The sequence below is a fragment of the Lissotriton vulgaris genome, chromosome 10 (genome assembly GCF_964263255.1).
Source record: "Lissotriton vulgaris chromosome 10, aLisVul1.2, whole genome shotgun sequence".
Classification (NCBI taxonomy): domain Eukaryota; kingdom Metazoa; phylum Chordata; class Amphibia; order Caudata; family Salamandridae; genus Lissotriton; species Lissotriton vulgaris.
This window is the reverse complement of record NC_141698.1, coordinates 144,301,122-144,324,430: the sequence shown is the minus strand read 5'-3', so window position 1 is coordinate 144,324,430 and position 23,309 is coordinate 144,301,122. Positions and strand designations below refer to the sequence as shown.

Here is a 23,309-nt window from a genome sequence, read left to right as displayed (position 1 = left end):
TGCACGGTAACAACCGCAGCAGGATCTGCGATAGGACCCATGGGGAAAGCAACAGAGCTGAAAAGTGTAATCGTCTATCGGGACTTGGGGCGAGCTGCTTCCTCACTTTCAGAGTCGCTGGGGGCGCAATAATCCCTGAGGGCCTGCACTAACGTCTCCCACTCTAGCGCTGCCTCCTGTGCCTTCTCATTACGCTGTCTCCTAGCTAGCTGGTATCTCAGTGTGCTCTCCCCCGCTGCCCACTTCAAAAGTTCGCTGTGCCACCGGCTCCCTGTCGGACCAGCCCGTGCCTTCCAGTTCCTGGTCACCTCTCGTTTAGCAAGGAGAAGCCCCAAATCGATGAACTTGCTAGTAATTTTGTTCTTGGGGGTATGAGGGAACCAGTGCAGGAGTCCCACTGCCGCGTCAACCGATAAGGATCTCCCCGTCACCTCCTCCAGGGTCTTCCCCACTTCTACCCAATAGGAGGACAATCCCGGGCAGGACCACAACATGTGGAGAAAGTCCGCCTCCTGCGCCGGGCATCTGGGGCAGTCCGCCGAGCTCGTAGCAAAATATCGCCTGATTTTCACCGGGGTCAGATATGCTCTATGGAGCACGTAGTAGTGGACCAATTGAAAGCGGGCGTGGCGTGTGCCCTTCCAGGCTCGCCGCACCAGTTGGGACCAGGTCATCTCTGGGATCTCCTTGCCAATGTCCTCCTCCCAACGGGTTCTCAGAGTAGTGAGGGGAGCCAGCCCCTCATTGATCAGTCTGCCGTAGAGGCAAGTGACCGCCTTCACCGTGCCCGCAGACATCATGACGTATTGGCACACCGGAGATATAGGGGGTTCCTCCTGCCCGCGTTTCCAGTGCGCCTGGATCGCTCGGACTAGGGCCGAGTGCAACAGAAAGTCGCCGCGAGGAACCTCGAAGCGATCAATGAGCTCCTGAAAGGGCAAGAGCGCCCCGTCCTCGTAGAGGTCACCTATCAAATGTAAGCCTGCGTCCTCCCAGTTCGCCAACCGTGACCAATCGCCGCCATGGGGCAAAGCCGTCAGCATCCCCAAAGGTATTTCGGGCGCATACGGTATTCTCAGGTGGCCCCGGGCGTGAGCTCGGTTCCAACACAGGCGAACGGTCCTCTCCTCAAGCGACAAGTCCTGTAAGGCCAAACGTTGTCGCAGCGCTATGAAGGAGAGAACATGCCTGGCCATACCCGTACCCCTTCTGTCTTCTGGGCCCCGGAATTCCCGGGCGATCTCCTGGGTGAAGGTCTGGAGCTGCGCCGCTAAATAATACTTTTCAAAGTCCGGCACCGCAAGCCCACCCTCGGCTTTCGGCCTCATCAGGGTCTTGAGGGCCACCCTTCGGCGGCCCGAGCCCCAGAGGAATCCGACTATCATTGATCGTAATAGTCGAAACGTGGCCGGTGGGACCCAGATCGGTAGCGTCCGGAAATAATACAGCAACCGGGGAAGCGCCACCATTTTGAGCAAAGCGATCCGCCCTGCCACCGAGAGCGGTAGTGTAGCCCAGAAGTCCATACTGCCCCGAAGTGCTCGAGTGCCGCGGGCAATGTTCCCATCCAGGAGGTCAGATGGTTCATGATAGACGTACACCCCCAGGTACTTAAAGCAGTCTGGTTCCCATCTAATCTCCCTACTGAGAGCAGGGCTAGGGGTGCCTTTGCGAACCGGGAAAAGACAGGTCTTAGCCCAATTCACCCGGAGGCCCGAGACCTCCCCAAACACTGTGAGCGCCGTCGCAGCTCCATGCAAGGCAGCAAACGGGTCCTCAAGGAAGAGCAGCAGGTTGTCTGCATATAGCGAAATGTAGTGTGGGCCCGAAGGAGTCCACAGGCCAGTATAATGGGTTCCCGACCGGAGATGCAGCGCGAGTGGCTCCACCGCCAGCGCAAAGAGAAGCGGGGATAACGAACATCCCTGCCTCGTGCCCCTCTCCACCGGATATTGTGAGGAAATTAGCGGGCCCGCCCGAACCCTGGCCGATGCAGAGGCATACAGGACCGTGGTCCATCTGATGAAGCCCTCACCGAGGCCGAACCTCCGTAACACAGTGCAAAGGTAGTCCCATTCCAGGCTGTCAAAAGCCTTCTCTAAGTCTAACGATAAGACTACCGGGCACGGGGCGTCCACGAGCGGTTCTCCCAGCAAGCGGAACAACCTGCGAATGTTCATGGTCGTGTTACGCCTGGGGATGAATCCAGCTTGGTCCTCATGTACCAGAGAGCTCATGTGCCCCAGCAGCCTCGAAGCCAAGATGCTGCTCAGTATTTTATAGTCAACCGTCAACATTGATAAGGGACGGTAAGACCCCGGATCGGATGAGTCCCTTCCGGGCTTGAGGAGGGGAACCACTAAGGCCTCGCACATCGAGCCTGGGAGCCGCCCAAGCCTCTTCGCCTCTCTGTATACTATTAATAACCTTGGGGCTAGGAGATCAGCATAAGCTGCATAAAACTCCACAGGAAGGCCGTCCAGGCCCGGGGTCTTATTCCTCGCCATCTTTTTAATGGCGCTGCGGATCTCTCCCAGTTCTATGTCGGACCCCAGGGCTTTCGCCACGTCCTGCTCTACTGTTTGGAGCTCCAGAGGCCGTAGATAATTATCAAGCAGGTCAGGGTCTCGGACAGAGCGACTGCGGTACAAACGTTCGTAGTAGTGCAGGTAGCAGCTCAGAATCTTAGGTTGAGTGTGTACTGCAGTCCCGTCTGCCATGCGCATGGACGTCATCAATGAGGACTGGCGCGTAGGGTTGGCTAGCCATGCCAGCAACGCACTCGACCTATCCCCCTCTGCGAGGGACCTAACCGTATAGGCCTTGTAGTCAAAACAGCGCAGCCGTTCGACCTCCGCCGCTACCGCCTCCTTCGCCTCCGCTGTGCGTTCCTGTAATTCAGGGCGCCCGGGGCAGTGGAGTTCCAACTCGCGGAGTTTCCGGTCCGCTGTATCTAGGTGGGCAAGGATAATTCGCCTCATGCCGACCTTTTTAGAAATACAGTATCCCCTCACCACCACCTTAAAAGCGTCCCACTCTAGCGCTCTCGAGCTCGTGGTGCCTCCGTTGGACGCAAAGTACTCCGAGATCTTATCGCCTAGGTCCGCTTTGAAAACACTGTCCTCAAGGATCTCGGGCCGTAACTTCCAGGTGGGCACTGCAGGCACCCCGGGAAACCAACGAAGGTCCAGCAGGAGGGGGTTATGATCTGATATGGTCCTGGTCAAATATTCAGACCGGACCGCTGCCGAAACCAGTTCAGGCGAGCCAAGAAATCCGTCCAGTCTAACGTGCAACTCATGGAGGCCCGAGAAATAGGAATAGTCCCTAGTTGTGGGGTGTTGCGCCCTCCAAATATCCGTTAGACCCCAGTGTGTCTGCCAGTCCCTACGACCCTTAGCCACGCGGCGAACCGGAGAATCAGGGAGGGGCGGATGCGAGCGGTCAGTGTCCACATCCACTACTGAGTTGAAATCTCCACCGAGCAGGAGGGGCCCGGAGAAGAAGTGGGCCAACGAGCCCGATAACCTGGAAAGGAAGGCAGTCTGGTCTATATTGGGAGCGTACACGCAGCAAACGTTTAGGTCCCTCTCTCCCAAAGTGCCCGAAATGGCCACATAACGCCCCTCTGGATCTATCACTGTTTTCGTGACCTGGAAGGGAACCCCAGCTCTAACCCAAATCAGCGCCCCTCTGGCATACGCGGAGTACGAAGTGCAAAAGACCTGCCCCCTCCACCTACGCTGTAGCGCCGCCCCTTCCGCCTTGTTCAGATGGGCCTCCTGTAGCAGCGCCATTTGTACCCCCCTACGCACTAAATAAGCGTGGACTTTGTGACGCCTAGACATAGTGTGAAGCCCCCGCACGTTCCAAGTAATACATTTCAGATTAGCAACATCAGCCATTGTCCCATATCGTTCGCGCAAAGTCTCCCCATCTGGGTCCCAACAAAGAAAGAGCATCAATCATCCCAGCACTGATGGCGGCCATTTTCCCCAACCAAAACTTAACAACCGCAGATCGAACCAAACCCCCATCCACCCTCCCCAGAACAGGACCCAAATAGCACCATCTAGTTCCCATCCAAACCATACCCTCCAAAAACCCACTGTCCCCGACTAATCCTGCGGTCGCCACCGTAGGAAGGCCTTAAGGGCCAGGTGCGGGCCGGGCGTTGGCAGTGGGCCCTCGATGCCCAGGCCACCAGGACTAAGGCAAGCCCAAAACAGTGCCAGAAACCCTCGGGGCAAAAGCAAGGCACCCACCCCCCCTCCCCGGGAGTCAGCATCAATCGTCGGCACCCGCCACCCCCGTGTCGGGCCCCCACCCAAATTGAAGTAGCTCACCCCGTTAACCCTGTCCATCCAGAAGGTCCTCCACCGATTTCGGTGTGATCACCGGCGTGTGGACGCTATCAGTCACCGATTCCTCGGAGTCCGTCGGTACCCCCTCGTCACCAGGGTCCGCTTCCTCTTCAATGGCACCGTCCCGTGAGCCAGACAGCGCAGATAACACCTCCAGCACTCCCTTCCGCTCCGTCGATGTCTCCGCAGTTGAGGGTCCGCCTGAGCGGCCACGGCGACTCCGAATCCTTTTGGACCACCGTCTCTGCTCCGGCTCCGCCGCCAGCTGAGATGAGGAGCCGAAGCCATCTTTCCCTGCTCTATAGAGTTCAAGCCAGTTACAGACATCCTCCGGGGTATCAAAGAATTGCGTCTTGTCATCGACAATTATGCGGAGCCTTGCAGGAAATAGGAGCGAGTATTGGATGCCCTCGCTCCGGAGCTCGCGCTTGACCGCCAAGAAGGAAAACCGTCTGCGTTGGGTTTCATAGGTGTAATCCGGGAAGATGTTCACCTGGCTGTTCGCCACTTTGAATGGACCATTATGTCTGGCGGCATTGAGGATGAGGTCTCTGTCTCGAAAGTGCAATAACCGTGCCACCACCGGTCGCGGGGCACGTCCCTGTTGTGGTGGCCTCGCTGGGACTCTATGAGCTCGCTCCAAGGTGTAGAAGGAGGATAGACCCTCCGGGGCCACCGTGTCTCGGAGCCAGGCTTCCAAGTATGCCACCATGTCGCCATCCTCAATCTTCTCCGGCAGGCCCACCACACGAATGTTGTTTCGCCTGTTACGGCCTTCCGCATCCTCCGCTCGCTGCTCCAGGGCAGTAATCCGGGACAGGGCATCCTTCATAGTCGCGGCCAAGGTTCGCTGCGCCGGCTCCAAGGTTTTCACCGAGCTCTCCACTTCCTTGACCTTGTCCGAAAGTTTGCCGTGATCCGCTCTAAGGAGGCCTAGGCTCATCGCCACCTGGGCAATGTCCTGCTGGAGGGCCGAGCGCGTGGTCGCAATCGCCTCCAAGACGCGGTCAAATTGCTGCTGCATTGGCGCACCACCAGAACTCTCCGGGTCCACACGCTCCTCTTTGTCCTGGGTCTCCGAGTCTGAGGCGGCTGGGGTAGTCCCCTTGGCTCCCCTAGGTTTCCCCATGTCGCCGGGAGCACACAGTGTGGATCCAGGAGCAGGCACCACCGAGTGCGGGCGCCGGCTATGACTCTTCCGGTTGCTGGTCCTCGGGTCGAGTGCCGGAGATCCCCGTCTCCAGGGCCTGTTGGACCTTCTCAGCTTCGGCTCGCGCCACCACCACGTCGTCTGAGGGCACCGAGGAGGAGGCGGAGACAATCGGCGCCTTGGAACACAACTTAGAGCTTTAACTGCTGAACCTGTGAAGTTTCTAAAAGGAGTTGCTTGAACCAGAAGAAGAATGTGACTTTAAAGACATAGAAAGATACCTTGTTTGTGTATGGAAAAGGAGTTCTAACTGTTACAAATTTGACAATCTTCAGTACAGTGAGTTCAAAAGATCAGTTGGGTTAAGTGATCTTCCACCAATGTTACATTCTGTGCATGTACACATTAAATGAGTGTTCTACTTGACTAGAAGACGTTTAAATGTTTTGGTTCACGCATATGTAGAGAAAGAGCCGTGTGAATTTGGTTGGGAAGATATTGATTGGGTGCTAAAACCAATGAAATTTCTACAGACTCTACCCACAGAACTTACACATACATGTACTTGAAAAACCTGTGCTACAAAAAGATGTTCCTGTAGATATGCTCTTCTTAAATGTTCAACATTCTGCAAATGTACCATGGGCATTTGCCAAAACAAATAAATAAAGTGACCTATGATAATGTATCTAACACAGGACTGATAAACATTTTTTTTTTATATTCAGATCAGAAACATTGATTGGTGAATACATAAATACATAAAAGTATTGAAAAACATTATTATTTGTTTCATTTCTATATATGGCTCATCTTCCTCTATTATAGCTGTCATTTTGGAAAATGGCAGAAGGGTTGCTCTGTGGAGCTACTTCTGTCTCTATAAGACTATTTGATTCCCAAAACCTATGATTTCACACCAAACTGAAGTATACATGTCTCATGGTTCCCAGCTGAGCTCGTCATGAGTGTGGGAGGGGTTAAGAAAAGAAAAGCAGAGTCTCAAACACAGCGTGTGCTAAAGCACACATCGTGGTTGAGACACTGTTTTTCTTTTCTTAACAGTGCACAGCTGCGGGGCTGATTGTGGTCCTTAAGTTAGTATTCATGTTAATTGCAGCACACGTGTGCGCTGCAATTAACATGAGTACAGTCTTGGAGGATCGGATGTCGTTCTGTACTCGCTAAATACAGCACAGTGCGCACTTTGGGTGACTTTGGTGCAGGCGCGTGCTCCCGGGCAGCTTATCGGGAACAGTGAATATAATACAATACAACAGGTTTTTGGGCATAATAATATGAAACTGTTACATAGGGTGAATTAATTATGCAGTCTGAATAGCCTCCAGTAGGATCAAAACACAGTCAAATAGTGTGTCTGTTCCAAAAATTAACATACATGTCTTTCCGTCTAGAAGTGTTGCTTTAATGCCTATTGCCTACAATCTCTTTGTTAAAAGTTTTATAGAACTGAACTGTCCAGTGTCTGGTAGGAAAAAAGAAGAGGCAAAGCATTCAGTCCCACATGCATACACAACACAATTTGGGCAACAAAAAATGTAATAAAAATAATATTACTTCAAAATCTAAACATACATGATTAAACAAATAAATTAAAATAACTTTTAAAAATAAATCACCTTTTTTTTAAAACTACAAACAAAAATGTAATGTTAATAAATTGGACTGGTAGGGGTTGAATTACTATTCCCACTCCAACATAAGTAACAGTAGGGAAAGTGTTTGACTTTTAAGAAGTCATATTTACTATTCTCACTCCAACCTAAGCAACTGTAGGGAAAGTGTTGGACTATGCGGGAGCCAAATGTACTACTCCCAAAGCAACTTAAATAACAGTAAGAAAAGAGTTGGACTTTGGTGGGGTCAGATTGATTAGTATTCTCACTCTAACCTAAGCAACTATAGGGAAAGTGTTGGTTTTCGGAGGGGTTAGATATATTCTACCACCTCAAACCTAAACAAAAGCAAGGATCATGTTGGACTTTGAAAAGGTCAGATTTATTATTCCCGCTCCAAAGTAGGTAACTGTAGGGAAAGATGTGAACTTAGGAAGAGTCAGAATTACTATTTCCACTCCAAACTAAGGACCATGAGCAAAAATGATTGACTTTGGAGGGATATTTTCTAATATTCCCACTCTAACATAAGTAACAGTGGGGGACATGTTCGATTTTGGAGAGGTCAGATGTACTATTCCCTGTCTAATCCGAGCAAAAATAGGAAAACCGTTGGACTTTGGGGGGGTTAGATTTACTGTTCCCACTCTAATACAAAGAGCATTAGGGAAGTGTTGGACATTTGAATGCTTAACTTTGGTTTTCCAATTCATAAATAAAAAAAATACATGTAAAAATGCATTTTAACAAATGTATTCAAAAACACATTATTTTTACATTATTTAATTTAAAAAAATATTCACAAAAATGTATAATACATTAAACATATTTATCACTTAACACTATTGAAATATTTATAAAATATGTCTTTCAGTTTTCAAACACTTCCCAACTATTACCCAAAAAACAGAGTACCACAAAAAGAATTAAAAATATACATTGAAAAATAATAATGCACATTAATTTACCAAATAGTACTAAGTACTAACCTGAATAAATATAAAATCATAGTGCAATCATTCGAAATATGAATAATTAAAATCATTTATATAATTTGAAAAATCAACAATCTAACCAATTGAAATGGCAACTATTACTTACCATTCTGTTTACATGATATACTAAATATTTTCTAAATACAATAATTTACATAATAATTTAATGAATACATCAATAACAAAAATTAATAATAAACAACAGCAAATACATCTTTTTTTAACCACCCTAGTTCCATGCAAATCCAACAACAGAGCAATATACGAAGTAAAACAACATTAAAACATCTTTAGATATATTATCAAATTAAAAAAACAAAATAAATGGCAGTAGCAAATTACACACATTTAACATTAAAGTAATAATAACCTAAAAACAAAAACTAATAAAACAACAAAATAATAAATAACATTGCATAGAATTATATTAAAAAGATAAAAAGTACCTATAGAAAAATATTCTTACTTTGTATACTCTGTCCCACAATATTTCTGACATAATACTTTTGTCCTACAGTATTTTTAATTTGATATTTTAATGGAACACTGATCTGATTACTCCCTTATCTGCCTCACTAACATCTTCTACCTCATATGGAAGTTCTAGTAGGGCGTCAATCATTTTACCACATATAGTACTTCGGGCTGAGGTGTGACCAGTCAGTATTGTTGGCCTGATATCATTCTTTGCATTGTAAGGATATAGGGTCTCCTTGTAGAATAAAACCATAAGTAGCAAAGCAAGCTGTACTGTCACAAAAAGTAAGATCCAACCACAGTTATTTGAATAGGTTGTGTGTGATTTCAATAAAAAACGATTTCATGGAATACCATTACTGAGAAACCATTTCATCTAAACTGTTTAATGGAAATTTTCAAGCTGAATGGCATTTACCTTTTCTTAGAATCAAATTCATAGAATGTCTTTTTGGTCGAAATTATCTTTCAAATGCTTGTATTTTAATAGTAAAGGTAATGGTTGAAGAATTTACTTTTAGGAACAGTTTTGTTGGAGATATTTATTTAATGGTTTTACTTCAGGGGGAATCATTTCTTATTTATATATTTTATATTGTCATAGAATTACATCAGATGCTTTTAATTCACTGACCCATCACCACTGCTAAACACCATCCATCGCTGACTCCCCAAAACCCTCAAACACCATCAATCCTTTCTGTCAAAGCCCCTCACCACACATAGCGTGCCTAAAATACCTCAAAAATACACCATTGCTGAATCATTAAATCACTCAGTACCCATTCCTGAACCCTAAATACCCTTTTCGATGCCTAAACTCCACCCATCCCATACCCCTTAAAACACTGCAGCACACCCAAACTCCACCCATTTCTGAACCTTAAAAAACCATCTCCGCCCTTAAACACAAGCCATCCATAACCTCTAAGAACTCCTCATCACCCTAAACTACTCTTACCTGAACGCTGTCAGTAACCACCCCACTTGACAAGGGGGTACCTCAGGGTTCCATCCTAAGCCCTACTCTGTTCAACATATATGTGGCCCCTTTATCCGCCATCATAAGGTCTTGCGGCTTTGAGATGATTTTGTATGCGGATGACACGCATGGGATAATCCCATTCGAATCGGACCCTGCTGACACCAGGGCCAAGTTTAAGACCTGCATGTTGAACATAGCTGCCTGGATGGGGGACAACTTCCTCCAGCTTAACTCCAACAAAACGGAGATTCTCCTGTTCGGGAATGTCGAGGAACTGTGGATGACAGATTGGTGGCCCTCAGAATTGGGGGAGCCTTCCTCCCACACAAAACAGGTTAGGAATTAGGGAGTCCTGTTGGATAGTAAATTATTGTATCAAGATCATGTAAAGGCTCTTTCAAGCACCTGGTTTGGGATATTGAGAATGCTAAGGAAAGTATTTCCTTGGATGCCTTTGGATGCAAGAAAGACCCTTATTCAGGCGCTTATTGTGGGCAGGCTGGACTATGGCAACACACTACTGGTAGGAGCCAGGGAAGAGCTTTTCTCTAGGCTCCAGGTTCCGCAAAATACTGCTGCAAGAATGGCTTTGAATAAACCTAGACGTTCCCCGTTTCGACCCTTGCTACAAACCTAAAACTGGCTGCCTGTTAGAAAGAGAGGAGTCTTTAAACTTCTCAGATTGGTTTTCAAGGCAATGTGAGGCTTGGGGCCAGTATACCTAAGAAAGAAGGTAAGGGATTATGCCCCGGGTCGCCAGTTGAGGTGAAGCAATCAAAACCTTCTAGCTCCGTGCAAGATCAATAAATGAAGAATGGGAAGGCGCGCTTTCTCCTACCTTGCCCCCTTTCATTGGAACAGGTAACCTGAAGAGATACGTTGCTGTACCTCTCTGGTACACTTTAGGAAATGCCTAAAAAGCTGCTTGTTTTAGGGGGTTGGTGTGGGCGAGGGTCTTGCTAGTGTGCTGCCAAGTGCCGAGAGACCCCCTGGGGATGATTCGTTGCGCCATATAAATGTTACATAAATAAATAAATAAACCCTAAAATCCCTTTTCTACATCTAAACTCCATCCATCCCTCAATCTTTAAAACTCCTCACCACCCTAAGCTGCACCCCATCCTCAACCCTAAAAGGTCTTCACCACCCCAACTGCTACACATAATTTAACCATAAAACCCTCACCAGCCATAAACTCCACCCATCAATGAGCCCTTAAATCCCTCAACACCCTTACACTCCACCAATACCTGAAATATAAAATCACTTCAAACACCTAAGACCACTCACCCATGAACCCTAAAAAACCCATACCACCCCTACACTTCAACCATCTGTGAACCCTAAAAAACCCTTTCTGTGCCCAAATTCCAAATATTCCTGACACCTAAACACCCCTCATCACCCCAACATAACCCCTCCTTGAACCCCAAAATCACACAGTAGCCCTAAAATCCAACTAGGTGTAATGTAATGTTGGATTTTTCCTCAAAATTATCTTTCTTTTATAATGTTTCCTATAATTTGGGATTTTTTAGCATTTTCTTTAAGTTGTCTTTCCTTAAAACAGTTTTTCATGATTTGGTTTCTTCCAATGTGGTTTCTCAATTTTTGTTTCACATTAATTCACATACATCAATTTGTGAATAGGCTTTGTAGCATCCATACCAGATCAAGAGCATGCAAATGACTACGCCACACATTGAGTTCAGTAATACAAGTCTTTATTCTTCGGCATGCAACCATTAACTGAACGTACTACCTCATAGCCTTTACTGACCACAACCAGACACACCCAAATACCTCGCAACTCATTACATAACTTTGTGAGGAGTCTGCATAGAGCCACAAGGCTCCTACTGCACATGATCACACAAAACTACAGGCTAAAGGCATTAATAAATTATGAATCAGTAAATATCATGGAATTGGTTGCCCTCCTTTTGATTGTTGTGCGTTTGAGGTCAAGAAACTGTACTTGGGGACCAATCTGCTAAGCAATAGTGCCAGAAGCCCCTGCTTTACTGTAGCTGCTTTCACTTTTTAAACTTGGTGAGCTTGCAGCAAAGTTGGTGAGTGAAGTCCACATGCAATAGTGTAACGATCTTAAGGAAACGTTTTTTGTATCTTGTGAATTTACCAAGAATACAGATTCATAACTTGTAAAAGGACATTGGGTGTGAACGCATGGCACCATGCTGAGACTAGCACTAAGCACTTGGATACTGTGGGCTAAACTAATTACACCAAAATTGAAAGCAAATCTTTTCTGGCAGCCGTGGGGGCAGGCAATATTTATTTTTTGAACTCTTTACCACCCTGTAAATAATCAGAGATTTACTCAAACAAAGGGCTTTAGTAAGTCCCATTCCATGGACAAACTTCATAGAGGTGTAGGGTAAGGGGGTTGTGAATGGGGAAAATATGTTTCCTTGGGAAAATAAAAGGTAAAATATAGCATTTGTATAGTGGACTGCCTTTCAGTTGTAATGAAGTGAGCAAGCAGAAAATAGATACAACCCAACCTTAAACCACATCTTTATTTCATCCATCCATTCACCCATCCTACAATCAATCCATTCACTAACCATTCATCCACATATCTGTATATCCATCCACCCTTTCATCCATCCATGAGTATTTAATTCTAGTATAAATCCTTTAACCCATCTATTTTTACACCTTTTCATCTACCTTGTTACTATTCTCTAAATCCATCCTTTCAACCATTGATTGTATCACCCTTTCATGTATCCTTTGACCATTACTTCTTTTCACACTTCACTCATACTTTTGCTTCTCCTTCCACATGTCCTCCATTCCTTCTTTTCTTCCTACCTTCCTTTCCTTTTACCATTCTCCTTCATCCGTTAACATTTTTACTCCAGTCTTTCCATTTTTTATTGACCTTGTTTTTTTCTGCTCTCTCGCTCTATTCGCCATTCTCTGATTTGTTTCCATCATTTTTGTGAATTCTCTTTTCCTCATCTCCTTGACTTCACTTGGCTCATTGTTAAATCCTTGTCCAAAACACATCAGCTCTGTAATGGTATTCATCTTCAGTGTTAATCAAGAGCATTTGTTGACAGACGTGTGGACAGAAGAGGCCCATGAAGAAGGATCAAAATATAATTGGACACAGCTTATAAGCCCATCAGTCTTAGTAGCAATCCCCTGCTTTACATGCTGTTGTGAGGGGTGCACAGCACAACTGGTTGTACAGTGCGAACAACTGCACATTGGAGAAACAGGAAATGCCACACAACTTCCCAGTAGCGTGCCTTGAAGCTGTGTCTAATGCAGCTTTGCTGGCTATTAGGAAGGGACGGCCTTAGCATGCCCCTTCCTAATAGCCAGTCGCTAACCATATTTTGCGAATTGCTAACAGGTTACTACATTTGGCAGACATTTTTTGCGATCGCACAGGGACCAAATTCCCCTTTTTGTACGTAAAAAATGGTCGTACACTGCCTCTATTTTCCTTGTGCTCAGATCTACAGTTTACAGATTTCTGCAAAGGTGCAATGGTAGCTTTTGAGCTATGTCACTTAACATTCCTATTAGTACACTTCAAAACCACTGCTTGGAGCAGTTTTCCAAGTGTACTTCTGGGAATGTTTGTGACTTTAAAAACAAAACACAGAAGTATGCTCAGGGGGAGATACAAATCCCTGCTTGTGCTTGTAAGTTTTTTTTTTTATGGGTGCAATGTGTTTTCATTTCCCTCCTGTAAATAATGTTAAATCTAACTAAAACAAAAATAAAAATCTGTTAAAAGGAGATGTGAAATCTTTACCCTAAAGTGTCAGTGAAGAAATGGTCAGAATAAGATGACTGTGTGCTGGGGAGTCACCAGAAAATTAAAATGTTCCCCAATTTGAAACCAAGTTCTGATGGCATTAAGCAAGTGAGGCATGTGAACTTGAACCTCCCTAGAAGAGCACCATTGTCTCTTCCATCCAAGAATTTATCTGTTCAAACTTCCACCCTTCCACCCGCCTGTGGATATCAACAATTTCACATTTACTTTTTTGCATCAATTCATTCTTTAATCCATCATTCAGGGATGTACGTTTGTTACAACGCATGCTTTTACCACGCATGCTTTTACAACGCAGGTTTTTCAACGCAAGTCGTTACAACGACTTGCGTTGGGGGTGCTGCATAGTAAATAGTTTAATTTACTATTCCAACTCCAGGCCCCGTGGATAGTAGGGACGGTGTTGGATAGTAAATACAACTATTACCTATCCTAGAGCGCCCCAGTGCAATTCGTTGTAATGACTTGCGTTGAAAAACCTGCGTCGTAAAGGATGTTTCCCATCATTCAGTCTTTTACTATTCCATCCATTCATCAGCCATAAGTGAAGACATCCATCACCTATGCTTGAATCCTTCTATAATTACATCCATTTGCACATCCATCATTTGACTTATGCAGCCAGCAATAAAAGCTTTTATACATCAAGATTCTTTTTTTTCCTATGCATTCATCCATCCATCATTCATCCTCTCCAATTTCCATTTACTTTGCCACCCATCCTCTCAGATTTCCATTTACTATGCCATCCATCTCTCCTCTCAAGTTACCAATTACTCTGCCATCCTTACACCCACCCATCTACTCATCCTCTCAGATTTCCATTTTCTCAGCCATCCTTTCTTCCACCCATCCATCCTCTTAATTTTCCATTTACTCTGCCATTCTTTCGCCCATCCACCCACATATTCATCATTCCTCTGAGATTTCAATTTACTCAGCCATCCTTTCATCCATCATTCGATCCATCCATCCATCCATCCATCTGTCCCTCTCATCTTTCCATCCATCCATTCATACTCTCAGATTTCCATTTACTCTTTTGTGCTTTCAGCCACCCATCTATTCATGATTTCACCTACTCATCCTTTCACCCCTTCGTCGGCCCATCCTTTTACCCACTCATCCATCATCCTTTTACCCACTCATCCATCATCCTTTCACCCACCCATCCATCCTTTACCCACCCATACTTTCTCATGCTCATTCATCCAACTTTTCAACCACCCATCCATCCTTTTACCCATTTACCCTTTCACACACACATCTATCTTTTTACCCGCCTATCCTGCTATTCTTTCATCAATCCATAGATTCACCCACTCATATATTCATCCATCCATCCTTCCACTCACTCCTCCTTCTATCCTTTCATCCACCCATCCTTTCACCCACTTATCCATCCTTTCATTTACTCATGTATCCACTTGTCCATCCTCCTTTCCTATCTGTCTATCTTTCTTTCACAGATAATTACCAGCTTTTATCTGCCATGTTGCACATAAAAGAGGCCCATAAAGAACCCTGCGCCCACTGTAGCTGGTAAAGCTGGGGAGTCACTTTGACCCTGACCAGTGCTTAATTTTAGCCACTGGTTTCTGGTGCTAGGCACCGGCACTTAATTGTCAACACTGGCATTTGTGTCAGTCTGCCACATGGTTTCACTGTCTGTCTAATTTTGAGATGAGCAAAAATATAGAGGCTTATTAATTCAATATAGATTGAAAATTACTATTACCTGTGGGCCTAAGCCATTATTATAGCTTTGGGGGCCTGGAATAGTCTGAATTGTCACACTTGTAAGACTTTGATGGTTAGTACTTGTGTTGGTGCTAGGGTGACCACCTGGCAGCAAGGCAAATTCTTAACATTGAGAGTAAAAATTCAGGACAAAGGGTCAAAAGTCAAGAAAAAGATTCAGGACAAAGGGTCATTTTAAGGGACCCATCTGCGGTCTTTGTGCGATCATAAAACAGACATCTGACAGAAGTACACGCCAACATAGATTTATGTTCTTTAGTTTGTATAACACATTGGAGTGTTGATCAAACATGCACAAATCTCTGTACAGATTTAAAGATGAAAAACTAGAAAACATATACACTCAAAGCAGAACTTGACAGCTGACAACAGAAGCAGCTTTCACAGCTCTTCTCCCGTACAATGAATAACAGTGCCAGACGCATTGCTCTGTTTCTGAACATAGACTTATAGTTCACAGCAGTAGCAGTGCTAAAGAGTGTGAAAAGGGGAAAGAAATGATGGTGAGAAAGGAGAGAAGGCTATTTGTTGAGAGGGAGAGACAGAAGGTTGGATCAGTGAGCGTGAACAGTAACAAGAGAGAGAAGCCGAAAGTGAGAATAGATTGTGAACAGAGAAAAGAAGACAACAGAGAAAGATGGAGTAGAGAAAAGGCAAAAAAAGATACAGAAAGATGATGAGGGTGACCGAGAGCAAGTTGAAAGGAGAAAAGAGGTAGGGGGGTATATAAAAGGTGAGGTGGGGAACCAAGCGAAAGCATGTGGGGGGAGAGAGGCAGAGACGAATGGCTAGGAAGAGGAGGGAACAGATAGCAAAAAGAGAAACAAGAGATGAAGAGGTTGAATAGGGAGTGAACCCAGAGATTATGTTAAGGTTCACTTTGTAACTTGCATGGCAGACCTTTCAATCCCTATTCCAATGTACCATATCTTTGAAAATATGGTGCTACTCTACATTTTCTCTTTCACACAACACAGCGCAGTAACTACACTTACTATGCTGTGCGGTGTGGAAGGTTAGTAAATATAACACTCATAGATTTGGCACAAGTGTCCAGATTTAAATTTTGTATTGGACTTTGTACAATGCTCCGCTGCCTGTTTGCTAGGGTTGCACTACTGAAATGACATATGCATACATACTGGTAGAAAATCGCTGTTTGTTAAGAAAGGGACATTTTTTCAAATAATGAGAGTGAAATGAATTCAAGGTTCCAGTCTGGAGCATTTGTCTGGAAGGTTACAGTGTGTCACTGGAAGATTCTGGGATTAGAGCACATCAGTCATGTTATGTAGACTTTGATACATTTGCCCTTCATTTTCTATTAACTGGAAATGTTGAAATAAAACCTTTATAGAAACACTGATTACATTAAAATGCCTACCTAGCAGGCGCCCCCCAATCAGCTTCTGAAGTGCTTTTACCTCAGGGCCTGACAGCTATGCCCCTGAGAGGGCTGGCTGGAGTGCTGGTGCCAGATAGTGTGAGACTATTTATTTTGCCCCCCAAATACCTCCTTCTCCAAGGATTTAATCAGTAACAACCTCCAGTGGTGCCCCTCATCTCTATACAGACTTGTTCTCATGTGGAGTTCTTTTACACTTCTACTCATTCCAAGTACATAGGGTTGAGCAGGGTGTTGGAGTGCATTATATCACACACATATTACACAGACACAATGACTTGTATACGTGTGTAAGCCAATGTACACTTGTGACCAGGGCCACTCGAATTATTCAATTGTCCGGCTGCTGTGATTTTTGCACATTTATAGATTTTCTGCATTCACCACATAATCCATCAACTGCCGCACATTCTGCAGATTTGAGCTCAAATGATTTCTGTGCAGTGGAAGGACCTTTACAAAGGGTGACTGGTCACCTTTCTGTTGCTTATTGCTATATTTGGATGGTAAACTGGTACTAATGAGGTGCAACCTATTCCCAGGCAGTGTTAACACATTTTAAAATCACAAAATAATTAAGTAATACTATTACAAAATGTGCAGCATTAAGTCACATAATTTGACTTTTCTTTCAGAATAACTTACTCAACCCTGTTGCATAATTTGGAACTCCCCAGATGCATAATTCTAGTGGCCCTGTTTAAGACAATGAGGAGTACAATGTGCAGAAGCCTCAAGTCATCCAAATTGGCAGGCATTAAATGTTAAGACTACTTAGTCTGGAGAAATGAAAACTCAGGATTTAAAACATAACATAGTAGTTGGGGCTGTGTTTACCAATAAGTAATTATTATTATTCAAAGGAAACCTATTTATCACCCTTAGAATAAGATTAGAGAAAAATAATAAGGCTGTAAACCCATGCCTTTTTTAGGTTCCATGCTGCTATTTGATTGTGGTTCATACTTGTTGTGCTATATTAAGACTGTATCTTATGAACTACAATAAACAAAAGGGTCCATGTGACAAAAACAGTAACCCTCTGAGCTGTCTACATAAAAACAATTCTTTTATCTGCATTTTAAAAAAAAATTGCTGTTTTATATAGCGCTGGCTAGACCCGGAGGTATCAGAGCGCTTACATGAGGATCAGCGAGTTTTAGATTACATAATTACATCAAATTACAGGAGCCAGGTATAGACATAGGAGAAAAAACCTGAGATTTCGCAAAATATTTGTTATTAGTGCATAGCGTAGCATAGCCAAGACATATGTCTTGTGGGGAATGAAACGTTGAGGGGAATGGTAAACAGGGTTAAGGAGTGCAGATAGAGTCAGGCATACCGGCAAAGGGTAAAAGTACTTCAGGGGGAACAAAGTGGTCAAAGTGAGAGGCAGACAAAACCGACCTGAGTATCGTTGAAAGTATAAGAGGGGAGGTGTTTGGGAGTCCAACCGGTGGGGTAGACTAGAGGAAAAGGTCATTCAGGGATATACAAAATCAAACAAAAACAATAAATGTAGCTGACTCCACGGTTCCATGAAAGGCTGGAAAAGGGGAGGCAGTCAAAGATTCACGGAGGGAGAAAGCGGGATTGGGAAAAGAAACACAAAGGTGAGACGAGGAAAACAATGTCCAATGTCCGGCTGGGTAGGTAACGGCCGAGGGGGTGAGCCAGAGCCAGACTCCTCTATAGTTGCATAGGACAGCTTCACCGAGCAACGGCCATATGTTCATATGTCAATACTTTAATGGGCACCCACAAATTACACAGTTCTTAGCACCACAGTTTTATTACACTTTAGATTTTCGGGTCCATTAAGGTCAAACAATATGAAGAGCTTCTGAACTGTATGGAAAAATTCTTAGTTAAACAAGCATTAGCAAAGCCAATAGGTCTCGCCTTTGGGAGCTTATAAGTATTTAGTTATGCAGTACAATATCCTTGGTGCAACAACATCAACTGTTATATGGCTAAACACTTATAAGGTCCCAAAGGCGAGACCTATTGGCTATGCCAATGCTTGTTGAATTTCATTTCCATGGATTTGCAGGTGTGAGGGTGGAATTTACACCTGTTCTAGGGTAGTGCAGCAGTGAATAGCGGTCTTGAAGGTGGGGGCATGGGCGCAACATTTGGGTGCACTGTCTGCCTGGGATTTCACTAGATTCCTGCTTCCCCATCCAAAATGCGCTCTGGAAGCATGCATTAACTGTACGTCACTGCCTTGCTGACCCACTATTAGTGCACCACAAGAGAGCTTGTTTGTCCTTGTGCAGCACAGGTCAGAGGTAAGAACGTAGGGGCATAGGTGTTCCCCCATTTGCAATGACGATATCACTGTGCAAATGAGGAAATGCTCGCTTGACGCACAAAGTTTGATCCTGCGTGATCAGTATTATAGAGAGGCTGTGCAACGCAGAAGTACCTGGAGGATACAAAAAAACACCAGTGCAAACTCTTGTCGCATCTCGCTGACTGCCATCCCTCTCCCAGGCACTTCCTGACATCACACCTCAATAACATGCAGTGTGGACTAAAGCAAACAGTAATACAACGTGTCACACGCACTCCATATCATGCAAAATTTAAGGAGAGTTCGGTTAACCATTTTGTGTATACGCTTCAACTTACATTAAAGAAAATATTGGTGGGTTGATGACCTTTCCATGTAGGAACGGTTTCAAGGCACTTTAGGGATAACATCGGCAAGGCTGTGTGTGCAGGACAGATGATGAGGCATTTTCTACTTGTACAAGATTTTCACCAGTAGGTTTGTTTAAAACCTTTGTTTCACCCTTCTCTGCCTGTGCACACGTGCTCTCCACCAAGCACTATGTGCCTGTGCAGTGAGATCTCCCCCAACATCTTCACACTATGCACATTCCCCTAATAACGTATCTTGCATACTGAGGAATACCATGACCTACCCGCTCACCACTTAAACTTCCATCTCTCAATGTGAATAAGACCCTCTGCTTATTCCCTGGTCCGTACAAGCACAGACATGAGTCATGGGAGCCCAGCAGCGGAGGGGTTAACAAGCACACTGTCAAGCCTCGTGCTGGAATAAATGAGCTGCTGTTCGCTCAGGTCCTGCTGCTTAGAAGACAGTTCAAAGGTCAAATGCTTTTCCACAAGCAGCTGTGGAATGTGAGGCTTGTGCCAGTGCCAGGGAAACCCTTTCCAAAACAAGACACCCCCTGAAAGACTTGGAAACCAAGAAGCAAAGGTAGTTCCAAATTTGCGTCTATTTACTATTTTGTGGCCGTAAACTGTACAGGACATTTATACCACTCGTACATAATGACTTTAACAAAACAGAGACATGCTGGAAAAAGTAAGAATAACTACAAGTACTGGCATGTTTAAAACGGAAGAAGTGCTGACGAGCGCTTCACTCCAATCAAACCGGAAGGAAGTTAGAGCCCCTACCCCGTGCGCTGCAAATGCGAGTGAGTAATGAGCATAAATAACTGCAAAAGAGGTCACACAGGGTGTAGATGGAAATACGCTATCATGAAAGTTCCTGATTACATTGTGTATCCTTAGCGGAGTTAAATTGGCGGGATCTCAATGAGATAGAACCACTGCTAAAGTCTTCAAAAATCGGAACGAGTGCGGAATGGTTCTATAAACAAAATTAAGATCTGAAGCTTTAAACAACATCACTGTGAGCCTGCAGCTGGTGTGTAAATATTGGTTGGCCCTCAAAGGTACACGTATTTTTGCCTCCATGCTTGAAAGAAATCCAATTGACAATACAGTTAGCTGAAGGTGAGGTAGAGGCCACTGACTCGGACATGAAGGCCAGTAGAGTGATGCAGGCATTGAAGCGAGGCGCACGTTGGTCAGGGAGGGCCTTCACATGTGCAATAAAAGAAGCAAAATGGCAGCTGTGTACGATGGCAGCTGTGCATGTCACGCGCATGCTTGTGCGCCTGACTGTAAGCTGTTGGCCGGGAAAATAGCACTTTTCAAAGCAGCTACTAAATGTCTCAGACCAGTGCAGCGCATGCGTTGGATCAGGCCCGAGACCTAAAAACTAGTCTCCAGGGCTTCAAGGGCAGAGCCTCTGGTCCGAAATGGCTTCAATGTTGCACACCGGTATCCAGACCCTCAGTGGTCTGAAATAATCCTGTGGTCCTCTACTGCTCCAGATCCTTAAGAACTCCATTCTGGGAGTGGTCCCACCTGCGGTTACAATGGACATGCTCAGCGTGGGGTGTGCTTGTCGAAGAGGGATTCTGCCATGCCGGCCTGGCTGATGGTGCCCAGCTTACACAAGCTAGTGCTGTGGTCGCCCAGGGACTTCATGGTGTCCACACTGTTCGTCAAGAATGCAGAGTCCAAGAAATCACAGATATGGGGGGTCATTCTTATCCCCAGCCAGTCTCTGCAGGTCAAGCACCGCCTGGTTTACCGTCTTCTCCAGCTGCAGAGCGACCTCCGTGGCCTCAAGGCCTACTGCCCCACTCATCCCGTACCGGCTTCTCTATGCTCTGCAGGAAGACTCGTCCACCTCGCTCCTTCTGGTACTTGACCAGCTTCTCTGCCAGTTCCCTCTCGCATGCTGAGCGCTTGTGGAAGAAGCAGCAGAAGTTCTGCAGAGCCATGTGATCACGGTAGAAGTAGTTAGGGACAGGTACACGTAGGAGGCATGGTATTTGAAGTTGATGGTGCGGTTGAGGCCAGCTTCTCACTTCTGGTGGAAGTTCTGTCTGTCTTTTGACTCCATCGTAGTTGGGACTGAATGCGTAGCAGTGGTTACTCCAGCTGCAACACAAAGAAAAGAGCATTACAAGGTACTACCTAACCATGCTTCTCCGCCACATGCCGGGTAAGCGGTAGAGTGGGAGACGGTGTGTCCATCAGCAAAGAAGGCATCAGAAAGTCAGGGAGAGGTATAAGTACCTTCCCCCAACCCTCTGTGCACCGGTAATGACACGACCTGCGCGTCGTGCTGAGGGACTTCTCCCCTAGGTCTGGGACTCTGTGCTTCGCTGGAGGTACACTATCGCTCTGCTACTTTATGATGAATGAAAACTCAGATAAGAAAAAACTCCAATGGTGTCTGGCTGGGAGTGGTGGCGGGGGACAGAGCAGTAGGGTAGTGTTAGAAAAAAGAAAGTAAAATTAGACGTACCTGCTGGTCGCTGGTTACCAGCCGCCGCCACTCCTATGTCCTCCGTGTTTTCCTGGCTCACCAGAGCACTCAGGCTCCTAGACTCCCACAGCCAAACACTACGCTGCTGTCACCAGCAATGCAGCAGTGCTGTCATTGGTTTGAGTGGCCTGGTTCAGCACTCAGATAGGGAGTGGGAGCCTGTGCAAGTTCTCCACCCAGGTTGTGCAATACTACAGGGGGAAAATCTTTTAAGTGTGCATGACGGTTTGGCCGCCCAAGACGGCCATTCAAACCATCATGAGCACTTATGGTGCACCAGCCACTCCTCCTCCCCTAACCTGGCTCCATACCAAAAATAAAATGATAATAACATTCTGTTATTATCGTTCTATTTTTCCCTTGCACCGCTCAAAGAGCAGTGGGGAGATGCTAGTTCACCTTAGCGGGGGAGCCGCTGCTGCAAAACTCAAATCTCTCAAACAGATACATTAATCACCAAAGTTAAGCTGATGTTTTTCACCTAGAAATTGCTGGCACACTAGGGATCTAAAGTCTGTGCTTTTAACGTTGTAAGAAGTGTCAAAATGCCACCCCCCTCCACCTCCCCAGATCTTGTCCCCTGGTGAGATGACACCAGTCCCCGAACAAAAGCAGAATGCCATGCCCTAGGCTGGGGCAGGAGGAGTCCCGGCAAATGCTGTAACTGCACAGAGAGGCCCATTATCATTCTGTATGTAATATTCAGCCGGCAATCAGAATGACAATGGGATGAATGCAGTCTGTGCCAGGTCAGGGAGGGGCTTCTGCAGGCCCTTGTGCTCACCGCAGGAGTGGGAGCTGGCCCCTATAGTGTGTTACAGAATTCTGAGGCTTCTCATAGGGGGGCAGCGCAGCTTGCTCCAATATCCAGAATTAGAGACAAAAGGCGCTGGTGAAAATGATCATCGGGGACAACAGACAAGAGGCCCAAATAACAGACGGTCCATGAAATTTACGTACGGTTGGTCACCCTAGTTGGGACTAATATTGGCAGTGCTGGCAGGGACAATGTGTGGTGCATCATGCATTGGCCTCCCTACAAGGACCCTGACACTTATTTATTTTTTTACAAATTAAGCATTGCCTCTGACTGAATATCTGGGGTCTCATTTATGAGGCCTTGCGTCAGTTTTGCGCTTCCGATGCGTCACAGCATCGGCGGCGTAAAACATGCCTTCTGTTGCGCACTATTTACAAAGTGACGCATCTAAGCAGATGCGTCACTTTGTAAACCCCTGCGCTACATTATACATGCGTCAGGTATAATGTATGCACGGGGGGGCGTCACTTTTGCACTTACCGATACGTCAGAAATACTGACTTATCTGTAGCTCCTTGCGACATGATACCTCATACATTAAAATATGACGCATCAGGTATGTTGCAAGGAGTGCGCACTGAGAAGTGACGCATGGCTGCTTTCATGCAGCGATGCGCCATTTCTCATAAATGAGGCCCCTGGTGTTTTCTGGGTATAAAGAAAGGCAGCAGAGGGGCAGTAGTTGATATTTTTTATACTCATAGTGGATTGGGAATGAAATAACT

The 23,309-nt window shown here is 45.6% G+C and overlaps 1 pseudogene; it reads right to left on the bottom strand.

Annotated features, from left to right (window-relative positions):
* Positions 1-20,812: 20,812 nt before the first annotated feature.
* On the bottom strand, positions 20,813-21,335 carry LOC147684850 (ferritin, lower subunit pseudogene; annotated as a pseudogene).
* Positions 21,336-23,309: the final 1,974 nt, after the last annotated feature.